This window comes from Camelina sativa, chromosome 11 (genome assembly GCF_030686135.1).
Source record: "Camelina sativa cultivar CO46 ecotype springtype chromosome 11, ASM3068613v1".
NCBI classification, from domain to species: Eukaryota; Viridiplantae; Streptophyta; class Magnoliopsida; order Brassicales; family Brassicaceae; genus Camelina; species Camelina sativa.
Genome location: NC_141890.1, coordinates 25,117,647 through 25,127,630, shown reverse-complemented (window position 1 = coordinate 25,127,630; position 9,984 = coordinate 25,117,647). Strand labels below are relative to the sequence as shown.

Below are 9,984 nucleotides of genomic sequence, written 5' to 3'. Positions count from 1 at the left end.
GTGCAGTCCTTGAACTAGTGAAGTATTTTGCAAGGAAGACCTTCTTACAATCAACCCAAGAGGTGATTCTTCCAGGAGGTAGAGTCTTCTCCCACTGATGGGCTTTATCTCCTAGAGAAAAAGGAAACAATCTTAGCTTCAAGGCATCCTCACTAACTCCATTTATATTGGTGAGGCTACAAAGCCGATCAAACTCATCAAGATGTGCAAGGGGGTCTTCAATAGGTAGGCCATTAAATCTGCTGCTCTGAACCATGGAGATCAAACTAGTCTTGATTGTGAAGGTTGTGTTGTGGACAGCAGGAGGCACTATCCCATATCTCTGAGTATGAGTAGTGGGAGCATCACTATCACCAATCTTCCTTCTCCTTTGAGGTTCATGCAGATTCTGTGGAAGTTCCATTTCCACCTCTTCTTCTGTTTTTTTGAGACTCTGAACAGGTGCTCGACCAGGTGCTCGAACAAGCACTCGACCGTTTGCATTGCGGTACTCGGCCGAGTGCCTAGTCGAGTGGTACCTGAGAATGAAAACACAACACCAGAACAAGAGAGAGGTGAGTAATAGAATCAAAAGTAACATAGCTTAATCTTGAAACAATGAAATCTCGACTGGAACATATAAACACCCTAATGGCAACGACGCCAATTGAAACAAGAACTTTTTTAAGTATCTACTTATGAATGAATGAATGATGCAATCAAACAAACAAACATAAGTATGAATGATCAGAATGTAATGCAAGGTGTTTCAATTCCCTTATGATGTTGTAGCATAAAGGATGTCAATCCATAAAGAGTGTGATATGTAAGCAGTCAAGATGTGATCAATGCATTCAAGTTAAGCCAAATATCAAGTGTATTTGTTTCTAACAACCTAATGACAATAATGAAATGCAATGAACTAAGGCATCTTAAGACAATACTAATGCTGAATTAAACTATAGAACAAGTGCAATAAACAAGACTAAGCTGAATTAACTAATAAGCAGAAGAAAACATGAACAGAACAATGCATAAGCAAGAAAGTAAAATGGAGCTCGACCTAGCACTCGGTCGAGTGCATGGTCGAGTGGGAGGTCGAGTTGACAAGGGAATGAACAAAAACAGAGCAAATAATGAAAACAGAGCAAACAGCAAGCAATTAACAATACTTAAACAGGGAAATCAATAAACAAAGAAAATCCTAAGGATGGATTCATGGGATGGACTCAAGCTATGGCTATCTAAATTGGTCAACAAACCTCAATCAACAATGAGCTATCTCTAGACAATGATCTTCTAATACATGTTAATCCATTCTCATGACAATAACAATCAAGCCAAGATACTTCTTAGACCTAGTTCTCACTAGCTATTACATATCAAAGCAGGCATTAAAACCCAGATCATCAATGTCAAAAATCACTTTAAACATCTAATCTCTTAGCATGCTTCATGATAATCTCTAGCATTAGCCTTATCTAACAACTTAGACATTGGTGTGATGCTAAGAAGCTTAAGATCTATCTTTACCCTCTCAGTATAAGAATAGCATAGAGCATATCTAATCTAGAAGAGATATATAACAATCAAGCTTGACCAATCTAAACAACCATAACCTTTACCCAGCCTAATCCATCCCTAAGATCCTAAGCCACTAATAAGATCTAAAAATCATCATGAAGAACACAAACCAAGAAATTAATGAAACTATCATGATTAGAAAGATGAGATAAAGATGAACAATATTGAACAAAGAAGTGAAAGCAAATATTCAACAGATTCAAAGTTATCAAGGTTACAAATGTGTGAAAATCTAGAAAAAAGATAAGAGATGATGCAATAAAGTAAAAGAAGCTAAAAATGGCAAAAACTAGGTTATGAGGTGTCTACATGGTCTCCAGGGTCTCACCCTTTTCGGCCACAAGTGCTAGTACACATATATATAGTAAAGAGAGAGAAGCCCTAGTTAGCTAGAGGACAAAACAGAGAGGCGGCGGTCAGCTCGACCATGTGCTCGGTCGAGTGCATGGTCGAGTGGTTGGTCCGTCACGTAGCTCGAGTCTTCGATCTGGGATGATATCCGTTCAGTAAAATCGGGATAACTCTTGCACTACACCTCTGATTTCCTTTAAACCACCGGCATTAGAGAGTTAACTCAATTTCCTACAACTCTTATGAAGGATGCGGAAGCTGAATCGCAATGGAAGATCTTCATTTGGATCCATCTTTGAGGATCTCGTTATGAATCCGACCGAGTACTCGACCATGTGCCTGCTCGAGTGCTGTGGTCGAGTTGCATTGCGAATCCACTTCCTGATACTTTCAGTCCTCTTGTTTAGATCCAGAAATAACACCAAGTCCTTCCTTACCCTCTTAGAGCTCCATAACACCTAATAATACTCCAAATGCACAAATGTATGCAATGCATGCTTCTAAACATCCTAAGTGTATATTTGGACATAAATGGCTATAAAACCTAAGGAATCATTTCTATATGATGAAAAACATGAACTAAACAAGGCCTTAAATATGGTAAAATATAGTAACATCATGGACGCGGCGGAGGGAGAATTAACGGACAGGGCAGAGGTGGAAAGGGGAATAAACAATCCCCAACTCACCATTGATGCCTTGCTAGCACAAGACTTCAGGAGATTGATGCCAGTTCTTCATCCGGAGAGACAAAATGGAGCTATGTGGTTGATGTTCATATATTTTACCTTGTTTTCCCTTAGTTTATTCACAACTTTTGCATCTTTTGCTATCCATTTAGGCCATTATTGTGTAGCTTTAGGACTAATCATACATTAGAGTGTAGTTGCATTGCATTTGCATCTTTTCATGCATAAACAGGTGATTTTGGAGCTTAAGGAGCATGGAAGCAAAGTTGAGGACAAGTGAAGCTGTCCTGAGGAGAAAACAAGAGAGTTAAGGCTGTAGAATCAAGGTCCGGAGACCAACTCGACCGCACCACTCGACCACCACTCGACCGTGTGCTGAGGAGGACTCGACCGAGTGGAGAATGCACGAGAGAAGCCAGCTCGACCAGCCACTCGACCGAGCACTGGTCGAGTTGACCGAGCCGTTGACCACTTTGACTTTTTGTATTTTTAGGGCTTCCACCTCACCTCCTATATAAGGCCCTTGTACTTGCAGCCACAAAAGAGTCCAGCTTTTTAGAGAGTCTAAAACCTAGTTTTTACCTTTTTTAGATATTATTCCTTTTGCACTTTTATTTTATTTTTAGATCTTGTACTTGTTTGAGAGAGAAAGACTAGATTCTTATATTTTGTTTGTTTCATAACTTTCAAAGTATTAAGATTTCGAGTTTTATTCCTTCATCAATATTGTAGATCTCTGTTTCATCTCTCTAATGATGCAAGTTTCATTATTTTCTGGGTTTTTGACATATTTCACCATGTGTTCTTGTGAGTAGTTTGTTTAGGACTTTGAGGATGGGTTAGGCTGGGTTGATCTTGTGGTTTGTTTGATTTGGTCAAGCTTGATTGTTGTAGATCTCTTCTAGGCTAGATGATCTTAATGCTGATCCTGTATCTGAGAGGGTAGGGTTTGATTTCAAGCATCTTAGCATCACACCAATGTCTAAGGAGCATAGATAAGGCTAGATCTAGAGCTTACCATTAGGCTTGCTAAGAGATTAGGAGTCTTGTTTGGTTTGAGATGTATTGCTTAATGCCTGCTTGTGTAGATTCTTTTCTTTGTGAGAACAAGTCTAGAATTGCATAGGTTTGATTGTTTCTTGCCATGAGAGTGGATTAAACATGTATTAGAATAGTATGTCTAGAGATCAGCTCAATGTTTGCTTGAGATTTGTTGACCAAGTTAGATAACCACAATGATTAGCTCAGCCCATGAATCCCTCCTCAAGGCCTTCTTTGTTTATTGAAATCCTAGTTTAAATATCATTGCTTGTTTGTTGTTTGATTGGTTTTAGCTTTGCTCTGTTTTTCTTGTGTTGCTCTGTTTTCACGTTTAAGTCTAGCTCGACCACCCACTCGACCTACACTCGGTCGAGTGCTGCTCGAGTTCATCCCCAGAACTTGTGTTTTTTGATTTGTGATTGTCTTGTTTCATTCCTGTTTCATTTCCATTGCATTCACGTAGTTTCCTGTTCATTACTTGTCTTGCATTAGTCCATTAGCATAGTTTCTATCTTTGTTCTAGTTTCATTATAGCTTCAAGTTGTTTGTTCTGTTTGCATTTAGTATCCTGTTCTAGTTGTTTTTACTTTCTGCATTTCATATCTCATTTTAGGATTGTTAGTGACAAACAATCTTTACAATTGGCTTGACTTAGACTCATATGCACATCTTAATTGTTCACAATCACTCAGATAGGATTGACACCTCTTATACTGCAACTGCATAAGGGGAATTGAAACACCCTGACTTCTATTCATTCCATACATCATCATTCCATACATCATTCATTCATACACCACAAAGAAACTCAGTTTCAATTTGGCGCCGTTGCCCATTTGAGTGTGTTTTCTGACATTTAGGATCAATATTAGTCTAAGATTAAGTTCGTTTTAAACACTTGTGAAGTTACTGAACTCGAATCTTCCTTTGCTTGGCTGTTTTGTGTTTCAGGTACCCACTCGACCACCTACTCGACCACCACTCGACCGAGCTGTGATCGAGCACTTGATCGAGCCAGAAGCCGGATCAAATTAGCCATTACTTCCCAGTCGACTCGACCACCCACTCGAGCCTGCGCTCGACCGTGTACCTGTTCGAGTCCGTAGTAGAGTTTGTTGATGCACACAAGGTCAAAAGGCAAGGATAGTCTTCAACAGCCTATTGACAACATCCACAGGCTACATAAGGGTTTGAGACATAAGCAAGGAAGAGTAGTTCAACAACAACAAGGTCAAGACATCATGGAGCAACAAGCTATCCATGAGCAAAGACCAAGGCACATTGGTGCAAGAGATGCACCCAATACCCACAACCAAAGGGCTGGAATTGTGCCACCTTCAGTAGCCAACAATAACTTTGAGATCAAGAGTGGATTGATCTCAATGATACAAGCAAACAAGTTTCATGGGTTGCCAATGGAGGATCCATTAGATCACCTTGATGAGTTTGACAGAATATGTGGACTCACTAAGATCAATGGAGTGAGTGAAGATGGATTCAAATTAAGACTCTTCCCATTTTCTCTTGGAGACAAAGCTCACCTTTGGGAGAAGACTCTTCCTACTGGAGCTATCACCACATGGGATGCATGCAAGAAAGCTTTTTTGGCCAAGTTCTTCTCCAATGCAAGGACTGCTAGGCTGAGGAATGAGATTTCTGGGTTTGCTCAAAGGAATAATGAGAGCTTTTGTGAAGCTTGGGAGAGGTTTAAAGGATTCCAAACTCAGTGTCCTCACCATGGCTTTAGCAATGAGTCACTTCTAAGCACCTTGTATAGAGGAGTGCTTCCCAAGATAAGAATGCTTCTTGACACAGCCTCTAATGGCAACTTCCTCAACAAGAATGTGGAAGAAGGATGGGAATTAGTTGAGAATCTTGCTCAATCTGATGGCAATTATAATGAGGACTATGATAGGACCATAAGGAGCTCCTCAACTGATCAAGAGGACAAGTATAAGAAGGATTTGAAGATGGTCAATGAGAAGCTTGACAAGATCCTCCTCAGCCAATCCAAGTCCATTCACTTCATTGGTGAAGAGGAAGCTCCAGTTCAAGAGGGGGAGCCTGAATTTGCTGAGTTATGCTACATGCAGAACCAGGGAGGATTCAAAGGTTACAACCAAGGAGGTTTCAAGAACAACAATCTCTCTTATAGGAGCACCAATGTGGCCAACCCTCAAGACCAGGTCTAACCACCTCCTCAACCTTAACAGCAACAAAACTACATCCCCAAGCAACAACACCAAGTGTTCCGGCCCCAATTGTGTCCCCCACCAGGGTTTCAGACTAACCAAGGCCAGGAACAAGACTTAAGAGCAATGATGCAACAGTTGTTGATTGGGCAAACACAAGGCAAGATTGAAGAAGCCAAACAGTTTGCTGAGTTGAATCAAAGGCTCGCATCACAGTACAATGATCTGAACTTGAAGTTTGAGGGCCTCAACTCCAGAATGAAGTATATGGAGAGTAACATTGCCTCTACTTCAGCTCCTAAACCCAACCAACTCCCTGGAAAAGCTGTTCAAAATCCAAGGGAGTTCACTGCAAAAGCCATTCATATCTCTGATGAGGAAGTCACTGAGGACAGTGAAGTCCAAGTTTGGGGGAATTCATTAGTTACTGAAGCCCCAAGTGATGTTTGTGCAAAGCAACTGGAGTCCGTTATTGCACTCGACCAAGTACTCGAACAGCCACTCGATCGAGTGCATGCTCGAGTGGTCGATCGAGTTGCAGACTCAGAAGCTGTCAAGCCTGCTAAGTACATTCCTCCTGCTTACAAGCCACCTCTTCCATTCCCAGGACGTTTCAAAGCACAAAAGATTAAGGAGCTTAGGGAAATCATTGAGAGAAAGGAGATGATGGCTAAGCAACAAGAGGAAGAGAAGGCTTTGAAGGAAGTGGTTGTGATTGAAGAAGCTGTGGTTGAGGAAGTGTTGGCCATACAAGAGATCACCATTGCTTACCAAGAAGAGGAGAGAGGACTTGCCTTGGAACAGTATGATCCATATCCTCTCTACAAAGACTTTTTGCTTGATTTGTCAAAGAAGAAGGCTGAAGCTCAAGATGAGAAGGATCTTGAGGACCTTGGAGGAGTTATCATTCCAATCAAGCTTAAAGATCCAGGTCCATTCTATCTGCCTTGCACACTTAGCTATCTTCACTACAACCAATGCCTTTGTGACTTGGGAGCTTCAACAAGTGTGATGCCATACTCCATAGCACAAAAGCTTGGGAGAACTGATTTCAAGTCCACCAACCTTCATATATGTTTAGCTGATGGGTCAAACAAAGAAATAGTTGGAAGGTTGGAGAATGTCCCAGTTAAGATAGGGAAGGCAAGGGTTCACACTGATTTTGTGGTGTTGGAGATGGACAAGGAACCTGAAGATCCAATCATTCTTGGAAGGCCATTCCTAGCCACTGTTGGAGCAGTTATTGATGTCAAAGAGGGTCTTGTGACCTTGAACATTGCTGAAGATATAGCCATGAAGTTTAACATCTATAACCCAACCAACCCTCCTACCATTGATGATCAACCTTTTACTATCAAGGACAAAGGAGGTCAAGAAGGTTCAAGTGGTGAAGCAACTCCAAAGGCTAAGCTCTCCTTTCAAGATGATTCTGTGGAAAAGCTTAAGAGGTCAGTTCAAGAGTTGACTAGTATGGTTGAGGATCTTCAAGTTAAGCTGTACAAGAGGTCCTTAAGGAAGGCAAGACCAAGGCTCAAAATCAAGAAGAAACATGGTTTGTGTGTTAAGGGTGAGGTGATCAAGGATCAACTTCACAGTGATCAAGAGGTTCCAGGGAGGATTTCATCACCTCCTTGGTATCTAAACCAAGTCTAAAAAGGACACCAAAGTCAAGCTTAGTGACTTTAAACAAGCTCACTAGGGAGGAAGTCCCTAAGGTATCCTTTGTAAATATGGTTTATTTTCCTTGTAGTTTTGATGTGTTTTCTTTTTTGTTTGTGTTGGACAGGCCTTTAGGTGAGAATGTAGTTGGGTAAGGAGAGGTTTAGACTTGGAGAAGGAGACTCGCAAGCCCACTCGACCAACCCACGAGAGGTACTCGACCGAGCTGGAAAGAAATTGAGGCCCATTTGATCTTCAAATCATTAGAACGATCGAGTGGAGGGAAGAACAAGAAGAAAAATTTTGAAATTTCAAAATTTGGTCAAGGTGCTCGACCGTGTACAGTCGAGTGTGGGGTCGAGTGGCAGCAAAAAGCAGGTCAAAGATTCCCATTTCAAATTTGAATGGTATGGACGCTCCACCCTTGTCTCTTTGTCCCCTTAGCTTCTTTATATAGACTTTGCACGAAATTATACCTCTCACATTCTCTCATTTGCTCAAAACCATTGAATTCAAGTTTTAAAGTCTCTCTCTTAGCTTATCTTTTGCTCAAGCTTAGTTCTTTCAAGTTTTTGGTTCACTAACCTATTAACTTTGAGCTTTGAGTCTATTCCCTTCAGTTCTATTTGAAAAATGTCTTCAAGAATCACTAGGAAGTCTCAACAAACCGCTGCAACCTCCATGGAACGTCATGATGCTAGCCTTGAATCAAGAGGAGAAGCTGGAAGGGCCACTCGACGCCCCACTCGATCATGCACTCGACCGAGTGGTGGTTCGAGCAGCCGGTCGAGCCAGATGCCGCGTCCAAGGAGAGAGAGAGTTGAGGAAGATCCTGAGAGGACTGAGAGTGAAGAGGAAAGGGAGTCAACTCTCAATGAGTTCATGAGGAGACACAAGGCCAAAGGGAAGAGGCCAGCAGTTGAGGTTGAACAAGAGGAGAGTGAGAATGAGAGTGAGGAAGAAAGTGAAAAAGAAGAGATAGAGGATGATGGAGAAGCTGAGTCCTGTGGGTTGTCAAAGAGGCAACTCTATGATGCTTTCATGAGAATGGAGTTCTTAGGGACAAGATATCCACACAAAGAAACCATGGAGAAGCTAGCCATTGGTGAAGATGTGGAGTACCTCTTTGAGAAGAGCAACCTAACCAAGTTTATGGGGCTTTGCATGGAGGGCTACAAAGAAGAGAGTTGTGAGTTTCTGGCCACAGTCAAGCTGCATACATATGCAATGAAGGATGCTGAGTTTGGAGCTGGCCACATTGATTTCACAATCAAGGGGAAAAGGTATGAACTCAATGAAGAAGATAGCCAATGTGTTTGGTTTTGAGGTTGGGAGCAATAGGAGTTTGATGATTCCAAGAGAAGAGCTCTATGCTGTGTGGGAAACCATTGGGGACAACAAATACTACTCATCCTCCAATTCCAAGAGTTCAAGGATAAGGAGCCCAGTCCTAAGGTACTTCCACAAAGCTCTTGCCAACACCTTCTTTGCTAGGAAGGAAACTGGGAATATCAATGAGGGGGAGCTAAAGATGATTGATTTGGCTCTCAATGGAGTCATCTTTCAAGCAAGGAATGGCACCATCATTCTTGGGAGCACTGTGGAGACTGACCTAGCAATGGTACTCATTGATCACATGGTTTACTTGAGAAGTTGGATAGGCAAGTTGGAGAATAAAGGATCAAGAGGAGCACTAACCATTGGAGGCATCATTACTCCAATCCTTCAAGCTGCTAAGGTTCCACTTAGAGGAGAAAGGGTTTCACCAAGATGGATTGACTCTAGCTACCTCACTTCTACTCTCATCCTAGCCAAGGAGCTATATCAAGGGAATCACATTTTCAACTTTGAACTTCCAACACTTGGGAAAAAGCAACTGATTTTGCCTAACCAAGAGCTCACCACCATTCAAGAAGGAGCCAACATTGATTTTTGGCCAGCTGAGGAGCATTTGTTTGATGGGATAGTTCAACTTAGAGTTGATGAAGCTGGAGATGTGCAAATGGCTGATGGGGAGGAGCAATTTTACTTTGAGCATTATGAGCTCAACCCAAGAGATAGTAGAGGAGTGAGGGAGGCTACCAAGAGATTAACCCTTCTGCAAAAATGGAACAAATGGCATGGGAAGAGGTTTGATAAGCTGAAGAAGAAGGTGACCAACATGGCTAAGTCCATCAAGGGCTTAAAGAAGGAGATTGATGAGTTGAAGAGTGGGAATTCTTCACCTACACCATCAAGCCCTTTGAGGAGGAGTAGCTCAACTAGCGCACTTTCTAGAGTTGCGAACCCTGTGGAACCAGCTAGGGCTTCAATGTATGAGCCAAATCAGAGGAAGAGGAGCTCAAGTACCCGAGAACAACCCTTTTCAAGGTACTCGACCGGGTCACTCGAGCACCCACTCGACCGAGCACCCCCAATGCACTCGGTCGAGTTCCAGCCCAGATCACCCTATGGTTTCCCACCTCCAGCTGCTTATCCAGGATATCAAG

At 42.0% G+C, this 9,984-nt stretch overlaps 1 non-coding gene across 1 annotated transcript; it reads right to left on the bottom strand.

Annotated features, from left to right (window-relative positions):
• Positions 1-5,281: 5,281 nt before the first annotated feature.
• LOC147934358 (small nucleolar RNA R71) lies at positions 5,282-5,388 on the bottom strand. The gene has a single exon (XR_015573276.1). It is a non-coding gene; the product is annotated as a small nucleolar RNA R71 (small nucleolar RNA).
• Positions 5,389-9,984: the final 4,596 nt, after the last annotated feature.